The sequence below is a fragment of the Schistocerca nitens genome, chromosome 7, assembly GCF_023898315.1.
Source record: "Schistocerca nitens isolate TAMUIC-IGC-003100 chromosome 7, iqSchNite1.1, whole genome shotgun sequence".
Classification (NCBI taxonomy): domain Eukaryota; kingdom Metazoa; phylum Arthropoda; class Insecta; order Orthoptera; family Acrididae; genus Schistocerca; species Schistocerca nitens.
Genome location: NC_064620.1, coordinates 270,192,471 through 270,209,406, shown reverse-complemented (window position 1 = coordinate 270,209,406; position 16,936 = coordinate 270,192,471).

Here is a 16,936-nt window from a genome sequence, read left to right as displayed (position 1 = left end):
GCGGTATAAATCTTCATTATGGCGCCTCTTACCAGACTCTTCGGCTACCATGCTAACGAAAGCACCAACAATGTGCACGTTCGAATTGATGCACTCAGGACTACAGGTAACACTGTTCTGACCCCGACAGACACTTGCAACATATTTAGGACATTGCACAGGTACAGTTCGAGATAGTATACAACAGCGCCACCTGCAGGCTCGACTGGTATCTGCATTTGTGCTCCAGCATGCTTTTCTCGCTTTGTTTCCATATTATTGTCCAACCCCTGCGCATATGTGCACGTGTTCACACCGCGTTGCGCGTTTATTTAAATCCAAAATACTAACAAGATTTCTATACAGACGAATGGGGAAACTGGTAGAATCCGACCTCGGGGAAGATCAGTTCGGATTCCGTACAAATGCAGGAACACGAGGAGACAGTACTGACCCTACGACGTGTCTTAAAAGAGAGGTTAAAGAAAGACAAACCTACATTTATCGCATTTGTAGACTTAGAGAAACTGTTTGACAATGTTGACTGGAATACTTTCAAATTCTGAAGATGGCATGGGTAAAATACAGGGCGCGAAAGGCTATTTACAATTGGTACAGAAACCATATGGCAGTTATAAGAGTCGAGGGGCATGAAAGTGAAGCAGTTATTCAATCTGTATTTTGAGCAAGCAGTGTGGGAAACAAAAGAAAAATTCGGAGTAGGTATTAAAATCCATGGAGAAGAAATAAAAACGTTGAGGTTCGCCGATGACATTGTAATACTGTCAGAGACAGCAAAGAACTTGGAAGAGCAGTTCAACGGAATGGATAGTGTCTTGAAAGGAGGCTATAAGATGAACATCTACAAAACAAAGCATTGGCAGTGGAATGTCGTCGGATTAAATCATGTGATGCCGAGGGAATTAGATTAGGGCGCGAAACACTGGAAATAGTAGATGAGATTTACTTTTTGGGCAGTAAGTCGAAGTAGAGAGGACATAAAATGTAGACTGGCGATGGCAAGGAAAGCGTTTCTGAAGAAAAGAAATTTGTTAACATCGAGTATAGATTTAAGTGTCAGGAAGTATTTTCTGAAAGTGTTTGTATGGAGTGTAGCCATGTATGGAAGTGAAACATGGACTATAAACAGTTTAGACAGGAAGAGAGTAGAAGCTTTCGAAAAGTGGTGCTGCAGAAAAGTGCTGAAGATTAGATGGGTAGATCACGTAATTAATGAGGAAGTTATGAACAGAATTGGAGAGAAGAGGAATTTGTGGCACAACTTGACTCGAAGAAGGGATCGGCTGATAGGCACGTTCTGAGGCATCAAGGGATCAATTAAGTATTGGAGGGAGGCATGGAGGGTAAAAATTGTAGAGGGAAACCAAGAGATGAATACACTAAGCAGATTCAGAAGGATATAGGTTGCAGTAGTTACTGGGAGATGAAGAGGTCTGCACAGCATAGAGTAGCGTGAAGAGCTGCACCAAACCAGTCTTTGAATGAAGACCACAACAACAACATATTTAAATCTCTAGTAGAACACATTAATTTATACGAAGTCGTTGCGTTCGATATTTAGGGTGCACAGTCACAAGAAGCGCAGCTTTTCTTAAGAGGCAAGTGAAACAAAAATCGGAATTATAGGCAGGAGAATATGCAAATTCAAGATTGCCAGAAGATGCAGAAGTAAGACATGCGAATGTCTCGTTTAAAATACTCGAGTGTTGGTAGATTATGTAGGAATGTCTTTATTAGCGAGTTCCGGAAGACGTATGGGTACACTTAAATATCTCTCCATGTCGTTAGAAACATATCATTTGGACAAGGATGCAGTAGGATTGGTCTCAAGGAATACGGGGAGAGTAGAAAAATCTGTATTAGAATTACCCTGCTTATCCTTTTGATAACGAGTCCATTGCCTTAAGTGCTGCAGCACTGTTACAGAACTGTTGGAGTGCCACAATGGTAGTAAAATCGTGAATGTGAGAAACGTGTCACTGGAATTAAGGAGTCTTTGTCTAGACGGGCATTAAGAAGGAGCTCATAGTGGTGCCTCCGCTACAAATGGCGGCGCCTTCAGCCGCCTCATCCCGTCAAGTCTCGCCTGGTTTCCCAACTCTTGGCAGCTAACTGTCAACCCGAGACCCCAAAATGCTGGCTAGCGGAGATGTTCACGGGACGGCCTGTGGTTGGGCTTATCCCGCCGTCGCATCTCCCAGGAGAATGGAAGCTCAGGTGCCCAGCAGCGGTTTGCGTGGCAGGCGAACAACAGCGACATTTTTCTTCCGCATAAAAGCACATCAAGCGAATGTATACCGAGCAGTGTCCCCGCAAATGGTCTCGCCAACATTCCACAGAAAGTTTTTCAGAGACAGTGAAGGACGTAGTGGAAGTCGTGACCTCATCGGCAGAAATAGAGTAAAACGTTGGGGTAGAATACATCACACTTGTAACGGCTCAAAGAACGCAACTACAGTTTTTGTATTTTTCCCCGATAGTTTGATTACTCTGACTTGTATGAAAGAAACTCTATAGTACTGAGGACATCTGTTCAGAGTTATTGGTATTCTCTCATGACCTGTAGTCAGCGCAGGATAGTGACAAAGAATTTTTTTAAAAAATCGCCTTAGCATATTCTCAGTTAAGTGAAGAAACCTCCATAAATATGCGTAAAATTGTGAACTTTAAAAACTGATTACGCTACTTGTGTTGCACAACCCTAAGACATCCACATCATTATGGGAATTCCGATGAGCCTTTCATGGTCACAATTAATATTCTTTTTTATGACCAAATATGTTTCAGCATCATTGAGTATTTTTATTACACTCTTATTCTCTAGATTGTGCCGCGCGTGGTAGCCTTGCGATCCAGGGCGCCTTGCCACGGTTCGCGCGGCTGCCCCGTCGGAGGTTTAAGTCCTCCCTCGGGCATGGGTGTGTGCGTTGTCCCTAGTGTAAGTTAGTTTAAGTTAGATTAAGTAGTTTGTAAGCCTAGGGAGCGATGACCTTAGCAGTTTGGTCCCAGAGGAACTGGTAGACTGAAAAAGTCTTTGTTTTAAAGTGCAGTTGCATGAGTAGAACTAAAAGATAATGTGTTCATGTTAACACTAATCAAACACTAATCGTATATACATATCCCTGACTTGTTCCACATCTTTTCGATAAAAGAATCGTTTAAATGTTGTACGGAACGTGTAACCACACACAACGTTTCCAGACTCGCCTAGTACCTAAAATAAAGTGCTTTGTCTCATTGTATGAAACCACACTCGCTTCAGTATCATCGTGGAGAAAAACGCTATGCTTAGCAATCACATAGGAAAAATTTTGCTGTATATTATCACTCAGTGTTAAAATATCTTGACCGAGAGTAAGCAACAACAGAGATACAGGACTGTATTCAGAAGAAGCGTCTAGTTCCCCAGGTTTCGATTTTATGTGGCTTTCTCAAATCAGTTCCAGTAAGTCCCTTCAACGAAGGCACGTCTGATGTCCTTCGGCATCCTTATTCGATCTGAGCTACTCCCATCTTCGAATATTATTATTGAAAGGGTGTTAAAGACTCTCCTTCTAACATACCTTCCTTCCACGTTATTTAGAGAAACAATTCTGCCAAATTAGAGCTACGGCTTATCTCTGAAAAATTTTGATACATCAAAGCCTCATTTGCACTATACTTCCGTCAATATGCGCGGCTGAAGCAAATTCAGCACGCACATGGCATCTACTTATAGTCTGCCTCTAGTTGTCAACGTTTCCCTCTGGCCTGCCAAGTACTCGTCCACTCACCTACACTCCACCCGTTGCCTACCACGGTAGTATTAGCAATTCTGGCCACAAGGGGACAAGGTTTCTGCTTCTGACTCTCCCAAAAAAAAGTTATATGCTAGGAAAATTTTCGCTGTCGGCTGTTGACGTAGAACACTGCAGACTGGCAGAGTGACGCAATTAGTTAGCGTCACGTGATGCACTGACACTTGCTACTGTGCATTGCCCACCACTCTGCTTCTTACTCGCATTCCACAGTATTCACGCTCTTCATCTGTAGGTAAGTACTTTATAGGCCAAACGGGAACGCCAATGCGTGGAGTCAGGCTACAGTGAGACGGCATAAACGTGCAGAAATCAGTTTAGCCGCGTCTGTTAACGGAAATAGCGAGAGTGTGACTTAGGTTCAAAATGGCTCTAAGCACTATGGGACTTAACATCGGAGGTCATCAGTCGCCTATAGAACTACTTAAACCTAACCAACCTAAGGACATCACACACATCCATGGCCGTGGCAGGATTCGAACCTGCTACCGTAGCAGCAGCGCGGTTCCGGACTGAAGCGCCTAGAACCACTCGGCCACAGCGGCCGGCTGTGACTTAGGTATAACGAAATTATTCCTTCTATGTTTCTAAATCATACAATGCACCGGTCCTGTCGATGGTTTCTTGGGTACCTGTATACCCTGATACAAGCTACGAAGGCCTTTGGTAATCGCCTGAGGCCAGAGGGAGAGGGGCTTGGAGGAGAGGAGAGTGAGGGACGGGAAGGCGCCGGCCAGGGCCACTGCGGCCGCTGGAGTAAAATTCTGATTATACTTTTATGCTGTTAAAGTAAAAGCACACTTCGGTTAAGGACTTTAATGCTATCCGATATTGCAGTTCCGGTGTTATTCTGATTACGATTACTGATTACTTTGGACTTGCAGACAGTGCACCGACTACAGCCGTTATGAAATACATTAAATGTATTCGCAATTGCGAATAAGGACAACCATCAGCTGTAGAATGGAATAACGACAGTGAAAATTTGTGCCGGACCGGGACTGGAACCCGGATTTTTCCGCTTATCGCGAGCGGTCGCCTTACCATTTTTTTTTTTTTCGACGAGAGGTAAGGAAGGGAGGGTGGGGAGGGCAGAGTGGTCGGGCGTCGTAACCCGAGGCCCGCCCACGCTGTCCCCCTCGCACGTAAAGGTATTAGGAATGGTAAGAGGAAATCAGCAGGAAATTCCTTTCTTCAAGGTTTCTTTATTTATTTCATTTAATTTAATTTTTAAATTTATTATTAATTTGTATTTCCTGTGTACCACACCGAAAATACGTGCACCTAGCACAAGATCGTGCACTAAGTAAACAAAAAACAAAATATCGGTACTTTCCTACACCAGGTTAGTATATATGGGGAAAATAAAAATGTGCTTCGTACACCATGCAGAAGGGTGCGTCGTTACTCTCCTTACGATTCATCACGCAGGTACCTCTTCACGCATATCGTATGCTATTTTACCGATAATCGGACATGTTGTTGGCAGCTCAGTCAATGGGTATCTTCTTCTACCTCCTGCTGATCCAGCTGCGTGGAGAGTCGCGTAGGGCGCTCCCTAAGTGATTTGAAAAATATTGTCCATATTTTGGGTTCCTTACAATCTTGCAATGATGTTCTTGTAGTTAGTTCGAAAAGTCCAATACATCTTCAGGTCCATCGTGAAATAAGTATTGTACTGCGTGTCCACGGATCCATGTGACATCGTTGACTTTGGTGCGCGGGAAATACTGTGCATCCGGAAATAGCAGAAGCCGACGTGTAATATGTTCCCGAGTCAATCATAGAAAATACGACAAAACTTGACGCGCCAAGCGCCATACGTCTTCCGCCGCGTCACTTCTGAGACGGTGTTCGTCCGCGTCTGGTACCTGCTATCTGCACATAGAGGCGAGGCCGCCATATTTATCTTGTGGAGGCGTGATCGGGTGATCTGATTACCGTTGACAGTGATTTACCATGTTGATCGGACGTTTGTATTCAGTGTAACCGCTTGTATCGTCCGCCACCATCTGGCTATTCGTGCACAACTCACGGCCAGACCCAAACTTTCGTATGTCCAAAGGGTCTTTGCATCGTAATCAGAACACCACAGGCACTACAATATCGCGTTTCTCGGCCGAAGCCGGGCAAGCGACTTTCAAGTATAACGTCTGAACTTTATGGGCTTATACGAGTACATAATGGATGTCCGAGTACAGGTCAACTCGCCTGCGCCGTCTGCAGCTCATACAGAACAAAGTACTCAAAATCATAAGCAACGCTCCGCGCTACACACGCATCGCGGACCTTCACCGGGAATACCGGCTAGATACTATCTTGCAGGTATTCCAAAAACTCTCCACACGACTGTACAATAACACGAGACACTCGCGCAACAGGCTTATCCTTTCTCTGGGTAACTACGACCACAACCATAGATGGAAGCATAACAGACCAAAGACATTACTGGCTAGGAAATGAACATTTATGGTCTATAGAACGCTAACACGACAGTACTGGCGAGCCCCTGCAACACAGTTGTTACTGGAAACCCAGATGTGCGACTAGCCGAAAAACAGGCAACCGCAGGGAAACCGTACTGTACACAGCACGCAAACCAGCCACACACACCACCTACACCGTCTGTGAGCCGATCTATGACCGATCGCACACTAATCCACAACGACCTTGAACTGTTGCACGGACGCAGCAACTGCAGCAAGCGCCGCAACAAGCTCCAACAACGACAAAGGTAACGATGCACGATACCTCGAACTAACACAACCACACCTTGCATGCACTGTCGCAGATAGCAAGCCGCTACTGCCCTTACTACCCGTCCTACTGTCGCAGAGGTTTTTTTTCCTTGGCTCTTGCCTTGGCACTTTTTTTTCCTCTGCCCTTACAACCGCTACCCTTCAATCGTTTTCGACCACTTCTATCTCCTGATGGACCAAGGTAATGAGTAATCTTACCCAGACGCATAGACAACATCACAGCTCGCATCCTGTGACGCTTGATTCAAAAACTAACATGTTTACGGAGGTGACAGTAGAACTTTTGGTTTGGTCACCACGTTGGTGTGGGCGTGGAGGGGCCCCATCCTTAATTGGTCGTAGATGCATGGCTGACGACATATGGAAGCCGTGAATCGTGCACGAATAACGAAATGGTAAGGTGACTGAACTCGATAAGCGGGAAATGCGGGTTGGAGTTCTGGTCTGGCACAAACTTTCACTGTCGTCATTCCATTCTACAGCTGATGGTTGTCCTCCTTCGTAATCGAGAATACATTTAATGAGTATAATACTGTGAGAGTAAATGTCCAGTTCGGTTAAGTGATACACGTGTCGGTCTATGCCCGGTTCCCAGAACACCTGAAAATTTACATTGACTGTGGATATTGTATCACAGACACAGTCACTTCGACTGTTCAGAGATGTCACTAAACCCGCCAAAAGATGTAAACAACAATGCATGAGCAGCGTCTATTAGAAGTAGGGGATCCGGCAGCCGATCAGTTCCAGTCATTCCACCATGCCTAGACGGTCAATACCGCGGTTCGATCGCGTTCTCATTGTTACTTTGTGCCAGGAAGAGCTCTCAACAAGGGAAATGTCCAGGCGTCACGGAGTGAAACAAAGCGACGTTGTCCAGACATGGAGGAGATACAGAGAGACAGGAAATGTCGATGACATGCCTCGCTCAGGCCGCCCAAGTGCTACTATTGCAGTGGATGACCGCTGCCTACGGATTATGTCTCGAATGAACCCTGACAACAACGCCACCATGTTGAATAATGCTTTTCGTAAAGCCGCTGGACGTCGTGTTACTACTCAAACTGTGTGCAATAGGCAGCGTGATGCACAACTTCACTCCCGACGTCCATGGCGATGTCCATCTTTGCAACCACGATACCATGCAGCGCGGTACAGATGGGCCCAACAATATGCCGAATGGACCGCTCATGAACAGCATCACGTTCTCTTCACCGATGAATGTCGCATATGCCTTCAACCAGACAACTGTCGTGTTTGGAGGCAACTGGTCAGGCTGAACGCCTTAGACACACTGTCCAGCGAGTGGGCAAGGTGGAGGTTCCCTGCTGTTTTGAGGTGGCATTATGTGGAGCCGGCGTACGCCGCTGGTGGTCATGTAAGGCGCCGTAACGGCTGTACGATACGTTAATGCCATCTTCCGACTGATAGAGCAGCCATATCGGCAGCATATTGGCGAGGCATTCGTCTTCATGGACGACAATTCGCGCCCCATCGTGCACATCTTATGAATGACTTCCTTCAGGACAACGACATCGCTCGACTAGAGTGGCCAGCATATTCTCCAGACATGAACCCTATCGAACATGTCTGTAATAGATTGAAAAGGGCTGTTCATGGACGACGTGGCCCACCAACCACTCTGAGGGATTTGCGCCGAATCTCAGTTCAGTTGAGGAGTGGGACAATGAACTTGTGGATAGTATGCCACGACGAATACAGCCATGCATCAATGCACGAGGACGTGCTATTTGGTATTAGAGATACCGGTGTGTACAGCAATCTCAACTATCACCTCTGAAGGTCACGCTGTGTGGTGGGACAACATGCAATGTGTGGTTTTCATGAGCAATAGAAAGGGCGGAAATTTTGTTTATGTTGATCTCTGTTTCAGTTTTCTGTACTGGATCCGGAACTCTCGGGTCTGAGGTGATACAAAACTTTTTTTTTATGTGTGTATGTGCAAGGAAATCTTTTGTGGATTTAGACTAATGATCTGTGCTTGTATGATTAAGGGTACAGAGATGCTTTAATCTTTACATATATAATTCTACTGTACGTGTGTATGTCACTGAACTACTCCTAAAGGGCTGGACCGATTTGACTGAATTTTTTTGTATGCGTTTGGGTGGCGCCCTGGATGGTTTAGATTTACAAATCAGCCCGGCAGATAGCGCTGCAGTCTGTATCTAGGTTATTTATCTATCCTGCAACTAAACGGCTGGATCGACTTAAATGAATTTTTGTGTATGCAATCAAGTGGGGGCCTGGAAAATTTACATTCTTAAATCAGCACGGTAGGTGGCGTTGCAGTTTTGTGTGCAATATTAAGCATATTATATTCAAATATAAGTTACGTGCATGGGATTTCGATTTTTTTTGACATTTTAATTTGAGTGTATTATATTATGTGTGTTTCGTTATTTTGACATTTAAATTTTTTTGTACGGTGTCTTTTGATATTTCAGGTGTCGCATTTCAGTGAATATTAAATGTATTATATTCTCATATAAGTTACGTACATAAATCAATGCCACGTCTTCGTCGATGTGGAGGAAATATTGGTCGACGGTCTCGGAATTCACAATTAGTCCAGAACCGTCGGTTAAATAGATCGGCAGAAGATCAATTGACGGACAAATGGCTCTGAGCACTATGGGACTTAACTGTTGAGGTCATCAGTCCTCTAGAACAGAACTACTTAAACCTAACTAACCTAAGGACATCACACACATCCGTGCCCGAGGCAGGTTTCGAACCTGTGACCTTAGCGGTCGCGCGGTTCCAGACTGTAGCGCCTAGAACCGCTCGGCCACTCCGGCCGGCCAGTTGACGGACAATGAAAATTTAAGAAACCCGGCTGCAATCAGAAGTGCTAATGAAAGTCAAGAGCAACGCAACGAACGCCGTCGAGCTAATGCTTTGAGACAAAGACTGGCCCGTCAACGAGTCACCGACACATTCAGAACACGTGAACAACAGCGTTTGTAAGTGTATCACGCGTTGACACGTGCATCACTTCTTCGTCTTGCGTTTGAATATGAGTCGGACATCGTCTATTCGTCACATTCACGAAGTGTAATAGGTGCTATGAACAAACAATGCCAACACTGTCATGCACTCAAATACAAAGGTGAACAGGCCGGTTTCTGCTGCGCGTCTGGAAAAGTTGTATTGCCACCACTGAGTTCGCCGCCAGTGCCACTGAAAACACTATTGGCTGAGCTACATCTCAATCTAAATTGTTTTTGCGTAAAATTCGCAAATTCAATTCGTGCTTTCAAATGACATCATTTGGAGCAACAAAAATCGTTCAGAATGAGGATGGTCGCAATTTTCAATCAACGTTTAAGATTCAGGGCCAAGTGTATCATCAAATTGGTTCTTTAATGCCGATGCCTGATACCGATTCAAAATTTCTGCAAATCTACTTCATGGGCGATGAGGAGCAGCAAATAAACACACGCTGCCAGTACAACCACATCGAGCAGATGGAGGAGCGAGAAATTGTGGGTATTTTAGAACCGTTTTTACAGAATCACAACCAGTTGGTACAGTTGTCCAATACCGTTTGAAACAGACTGCAAAACGAAAACTATACGATCGTCATCAAAGCAGACAAAGTACCATCTGGGCAGCACGCGGGCCGATATAATGCACCGAGCACTAATGAAGTTGAAGTTGATGGTTGGCGACGCATTTGAACGTCGAGATATACGAATCAAACGCAGAGATAACATAATGCATACGATTAAAGGCAGTCATCGCTCTTACGACGCTTTGAAATATCCATTGATATTTTGGGAAGGAGAAGATGGATATCATTAAAATATCAAACAAAGAAATCCAGCAACAGGTACAATCTACACATGTCATTACCTAATATCTTATTTTTATGGACGATTAATTTCTTTTTGTCTTAATTATATTTTTACTTTGCATGTGCCGAAACCAGCAAGAAAGTGAGCGCGATGAACTTCTATACATATTGGTTGATGATTCGTGCCAATGAAGACAATAATATTCTCCGATGCCGCGAGCTGTTTCATCAATATATCGTTGATATGTATGCGAAAATTGAAAGCGAGCGATTACGATACATCATGTATAATGAAGCGAAACTTCGAGCTGAGGAATACATTCATTTGTCTGATGCTATTGTTGGTAACGTAGATGGAATAACTAACATCAACGACATCGGAACTTCATATATTCTTCCATCATCATATATTGGTAGCCCACGTCATATGCAAGAATATATTCAAGGCCCCATGACTTTTGCGCGCGCGTACGGAAGACTAGATTTGTTCATTACATTTACGTGTAATCCAAAATGGGATGAAATTAAAATTGCGTTATTGCCAGGTCAAACTGCAATAGATCGGCACAATATCACTGCACGTGTCTTCAGACAAAAGTTAAAATCGTTGATGAACTTGATTATACATTCCTCTGTATTTGGCAAAACACGTTGCTGGCTGTATTCTGTTGAATGGCAAAAGCGAGGTTTGCCACACGCGCATATTTTGATTTGGCTGGTCGACAAAATACAGCCTGAAGAAATTGATAAAATTATCTCAGCAGAAATTCCGGATCGGAATATCGATCAAGAATTGTATGAGATTGTTACCGCTAGCATGATCCATGGTCCATGCGGTGCTATAAACATGGCGGCGCCGTGCATGGACAATGGAAAATGTACGAAACGTTTTCCAAAAAATTGTATAAATGATACAATCATTAATATCGATGGTTATACGTTGTATCGTCGTAGGGGCACTGACCACGGTGGTCAATCACATCAATTACGCATGTCAAGCGGTACAACAGAGGACACTGGCAATCACTGGGTGGTTCCGTATTCACCATTGTTGTGTAAAATCTACAAAGCACACATAAACATTGAGCTCTGCAGTTCGGTGAAGTCCATAAAATATATATGCAAATATGTCCATAAGGGCAGTGCTATGGCTGTATTTGCTGTTGACAATGTTAACGAAAACCATGAAATAACACGGTATCAAATGGGCCGATACATCAGCAGCAATGAATCAGTTTGGCGTATTTTGGGTTTTTCGATACACGAAAGAGACCCTGCTGTTATACATTTGGCCGTGCACCTTGAAAATGGACAGCGTGTTTATTTCACGGGAGAGACTGCTCTACGACGTGCATCAGTTGCCCCAAACACCACATTAACTGAGTTTAACGAACTATGAAACCGACCGGGTATTCCCGGTCAATTCGCAAAGACATTAATGTATACTGATGTGCCACGATATTTCACATGGAACTAACAGTCAAAAAAAGTGGGAACCACGAAAGCGAGGTGTTCCGGTTGAATGATACAACGGCATATTTATGGGAAATACTTTCGGCCGATTGTACACAGTCCATCCACAGCGACGCGGATGTTTCTTCTTGCGTTTATTGTTGGTTAATGTTCCTGGACCGACGTCCTTCCAATACTTGCGAAAAGTCAATGGCATTTTGTACGACACATATCATGATGCGTGTCACGAATTACATTTACTGGAAGATGACAACCATTGGGATATTACAATTGCAGATGCAGCATTGAGTTCCTCTCCTCGTCAAATTCGCCAGTTATTCGCCATATTATTGACGACATGTTTTACATCTCAAGCTTCTGTCCTCTGGGACAAATATAAAGATTCCATGAGCGACGACATTCTGCATCGCATTCGGATCGCCGATCAAGATCCCAATATCGATTTTTCTCCGGAAATATATAACGAGGCGCTAATAAAGATTGAAGATATTTGCATTCTGATTTCGAATATGCTACTCATTCATTTTGGTATGCCCTCACCTAACCGCCCAGCAACAGACATCACTAACAGCGAGATTCAGCGCGAACGACTGTTCAATACGGTCCCTTTAACTATTTTCGTTGAAAATAATGAGCAACTATTCACTGATGAACAAAAGAATGCATATGATCGAATTAATTTGTCAATTGAAGCAGAACAAGGTGGATTTTTTTTGGACACACCAGGTGGCACTGAAAAACGTTTCTCATCTCACTAATACTTCCGCGCATTCGATCACAAAGTCATATTGCGTTAGCAATTGCTTCATCAGGTATTGCAGCTACTTTGCTTGATAGCGGACGGACTGCACATTCAGCACTCAAGTTGCCGTTGAACATTCACATATATTTAGATGCAGTCTGCAACATAAAAAAGCATTCCGGTATGGCTAAAGTTTTGCAAAATTGCAAAATTATTGTCTGGGATGAATGCACTATGGCCCACAAGCATTCACTTGTAGCTCTCGATAGACTGATGAAAGGTCTAAATAATAACACCAGGCTTTTCGGTGATGCCTTACTGCTGCTGTCCGGTGAGTTTAGACAGACATTGCCGGTCATTCCACGCGCTACATATGCGGAAGAAATTAACGCGTGTATAAAACAATCTTATCTATGGCGAAATGTCAGTACATTACGTCTTAACACAAATATACGTGTTCAACTGCAAAACGATCCATTGGCACTATCATTCTCGGAGCAATTGCTCAACAATGGAAATGGAACAATACCATTTCATGGAGACACACATTGCATCAAATAGCCAGACAATTTCTGCAACATGGTAAATACGAAAGATGTTTTGATTGAAAGCATATTTCCGGATTTACAGCTAATTATATTAATCATGCGTGGCTTCGTGAAGGAGCTATTTTAGCCGCAAAAATATCGATGTTGACTCTATTAACTTCAAAATACAACAGTCTTTGACCGGCAGTGAGATATTGTTCAAATCGACCGACACTGTTACCGATCCTGACGAAGTAATCAACTATCCTGTTGAATTTTTGAACTCGCTGGAATTACCAGGAATGCCACCACATAACTTGCGATAAAAAATTGGCTCACCTATCATTTTGCTTCGAAATTTAAATGCACCTAAGCTAAGCAACGCTACAAGATTAGTCATAAAACAATTATGGGCCATGTTCTTGAAGCTACAATTTTGAACGGCAAATTTCAAGGTGAAGTTCTCTTGCCACGAATCCCAATGATCCCTTCAGACTCACCCATTGCATTCAGACGTCTGCAATTTCCAATTCGCTTGGCATTTGCCATGACTATTAATAAGTGACAAGGTCAAACAATGTCAATTTGTGGGTTATATCTACAAAATCCGTTCTTTTCACATGGCCCATTATATGTGGCGTGTTCTCGCGTTGGAAAACCGTCAAGTTTATCCATTTATATTCCTCAGGAATTGACTAAAAATATTGTTCATCGACTTGCATTGAGATAAAATTAAACAAACATTATTTATTACAACGAATTGTTTTTAGAAAAATTGATGTTATTTCAAAATAAAGAATAATGAAATTATTATATTATTTGTCTTTCATTTCATACTCTGTTTAATATTCTAATCGCTTGAAATGTCATGCAGGACAACGTCTGCAGGGTCCGCTAGTGCTTTTATATAAAAAAAACTGTATCAAAAATATACTAAAGGAAAATGTATTAAAAGAATTGGAAATCGCTTAAACGAAAATTTAGTTGTTATTTTGTTAATTGTTTGTTTCTACCAACATCTTACCGCTCACCTCATCCGCTGCCATGGCGTTTCGAAAAGTTAAAGGTGTCAATGTTTCATGGTTCACTCTCCACATACAGATTATGTCTGGTGTGTTATACATGGCCGGCCGCTGTGGCCGAGTGGTTCTAGGCGCTTCAGTCCAGAATCGCGCTCCTGCTACGGTAGTAGGTTCGAATCCTGCCTCGGGCATGGATATGTGTGATGTCCTTAAGGTTAGTTAGGTTTAAGTAGTTCTAAGTCTAGGGGACTGATGACCTCAGTGTTAAGTTGCATAGCGGTTAGAGCCATTTGAACCATTTGTTATACATTTGGTGTCAAAGGCTGTCACAGGCTTACGTAATACGCTGATAAAACGTCTTCGTATAAGAAATGACCATAATGCAAACTACAGCTTTTATCTGTCATCCAAGATAAAAATACAAGAATCTGAGCCACGAACAATACGAATAAAATGTGTGGGAGCTCTATTAAGGTTGAATCACGTGAGTACTCTTACTGCGAGACGTACATTCGGTAGGAAGATTTACAAGAGGTTGACCTTGGTTCTCTCAACCACGGTTTAAAAGGCGCAACACTCCAGACGTTCCTTTGCGAAACACTTTTTCCTGCTCTGATGTAAAGTAATACTCCCCACAGCTTCTCCACACATTTATTATAGACAGTGGTAAATACGAGTATATAATTACTTCAAGCACCAATAATATTTCAGTGTACTGACAACTATCCCTATCTATCACTGTTTTAGCATTAAATTAGTTTGTAATTGGTGTACGATGTCAGATGAAACATTTTGACTGTAAAACCTGTCACCGCTTCCCACCTCCTGTTATCCAAGTGCATCTTTTCAGTGAGATTCCTTTCCAAAGCCCCTTGCCTCGTAGACTCCTTCCCTCAGTTTATGTGTAGGCACTCTCTTTCGCTTCTTCCTCGAGTGGCTCGTTTCTATGTTCGCTTTAGACACCCGCCATTGTTCAACCCTTCTAGATGACCGAGTAAATTAATTACTTTGCTTCTGTTGTAACAGTTATCCTCTTATTGTGTTGTTATTCATATGATCTATCCTCCAAATCCCGTAACTTCTTCTCGTCAATTTACAGTGTCATTGGTCTCTGTCTGTTATTCAGCTCCCTCGACTCTTCACCAAATGTATTATTTTGTTATTGAAATTGGCTACTAAAGCTAAATAATGGCTGAAAAATTAGATATCTGAAGATAATTTTTGTATTTTGTCATATAACCTGCAGGAGCTGTGAAACTTCTAGCTGAATCTTTACGTTTTACCTTACACCTTGTTATTATTTAGATTTGCTGGTTTGGTGAAAGCCTTTATAACTGACATCAAGTCAGTTCTTTTTTTTGGGTTTACGGCTATGAGAAAAAGAAGAGAAAGCGGCAAGCCTGACGCCAGTGCGTAGTTTACACCTCTCATACAGTACTAAGTCGGCTATCGAGCCTACCGTTCGTCCACGGACAGATCATGACCAACTCTGTCTCATTACACTTTACGGAGAGTTTTGTAATTCACCCAGGATTCTGATGCACAGTATGATTAATGAGACCTTACGGCACCCCTTGTCAGGCTAGATTCGTATCGATTGCAAGCGTGTGTTAATAACCATAGCAACGATGTCAGGTTTCACCTGTGGTCACAGCTGTTAGGACAATTATTTGTTTGTAAACCGTTTACTCCTGCTTTCAGTGATATTCTATCTGCCTTGCAGCGGATAACGTTATCCGGTAACGTTACTGGTTAACGTTTTGGATCATACACTGGAGAGCCAAAGAAACTGGTACACCTGCCTAATATCGTGTAGGGACCCCGCGAACACGCAGAAGTGCCGCAACACGACGTGGCATGGGCTCAACTAATGTCTGAAGTAGTGTTGGAGGGAACTGGCATCAAATCTGCAGGGCTGTCCATAAATACGTAAGAATACGAGGGGGTGGATATCTCTTCTGAAGAGCACGCTACAAAGCATCCCAGATATGCTCAATAATGTTCACGTCTGGTGACCAGCGGAAGTTTTTAAACTCGGAAGAGTGTTCCTGGCGCCACTCTGTAGCAGTTCTGTACGCGTGGGACGTAGCGTTTCCATCCTGCAATTGACCAAGTCCGTCGGAATGTACAATGGACATAAATGGATACAGGTGATCAGACAGGATGCTTACGTACGTGTCACCTGTCAGACTCATATCTAGACGTAGGATGGGTCCCATATCACTCCAATTGCACACGCACCACACCATTACACAGCCTCCACCAGCTTGAACAGTCCCCTGCTGTCATGCAGGGTCCATGGATTCATGAGGTTGTCGCCATACCCGTACACGTCCATCCGCTCGATACAATTTGAAACGAGACTCGTCCGACCAGGCAACATGTTTCCAGTGATCAACAGTTCAATGTCGGTGTTGACGGGCCCAGGCGGGGCGTAAAGCTTTGCGCCGCGCAGTCATCAAGCATCAAGGGTACACGAATAGGCCTTCAGCTCCGAAAGCCCATCTCGATGATGTTTGGTTGAATGGCTCGCACGCTGGCACTTGTTGATGGTTCAGCATTGAAATCTGCAGCAATTTGCGGAAGGGTTGCACGTCAGTCACGATGAGCGATTCTCTTCTGTAGTCGTTGGTCCCGTTCTTGCAGGATTTTTTTCCGGCAGCAGCGATGTCGGAGATTTGATGTTTTACCGGAATCCTCATATTCATAGTGCACTCGTGAAATGGTCGTACGGGAAGATTCCCACTTCATCGCTACCTCGGAGATGCTGTGCCGGCTATAACATCACGTTCAGAC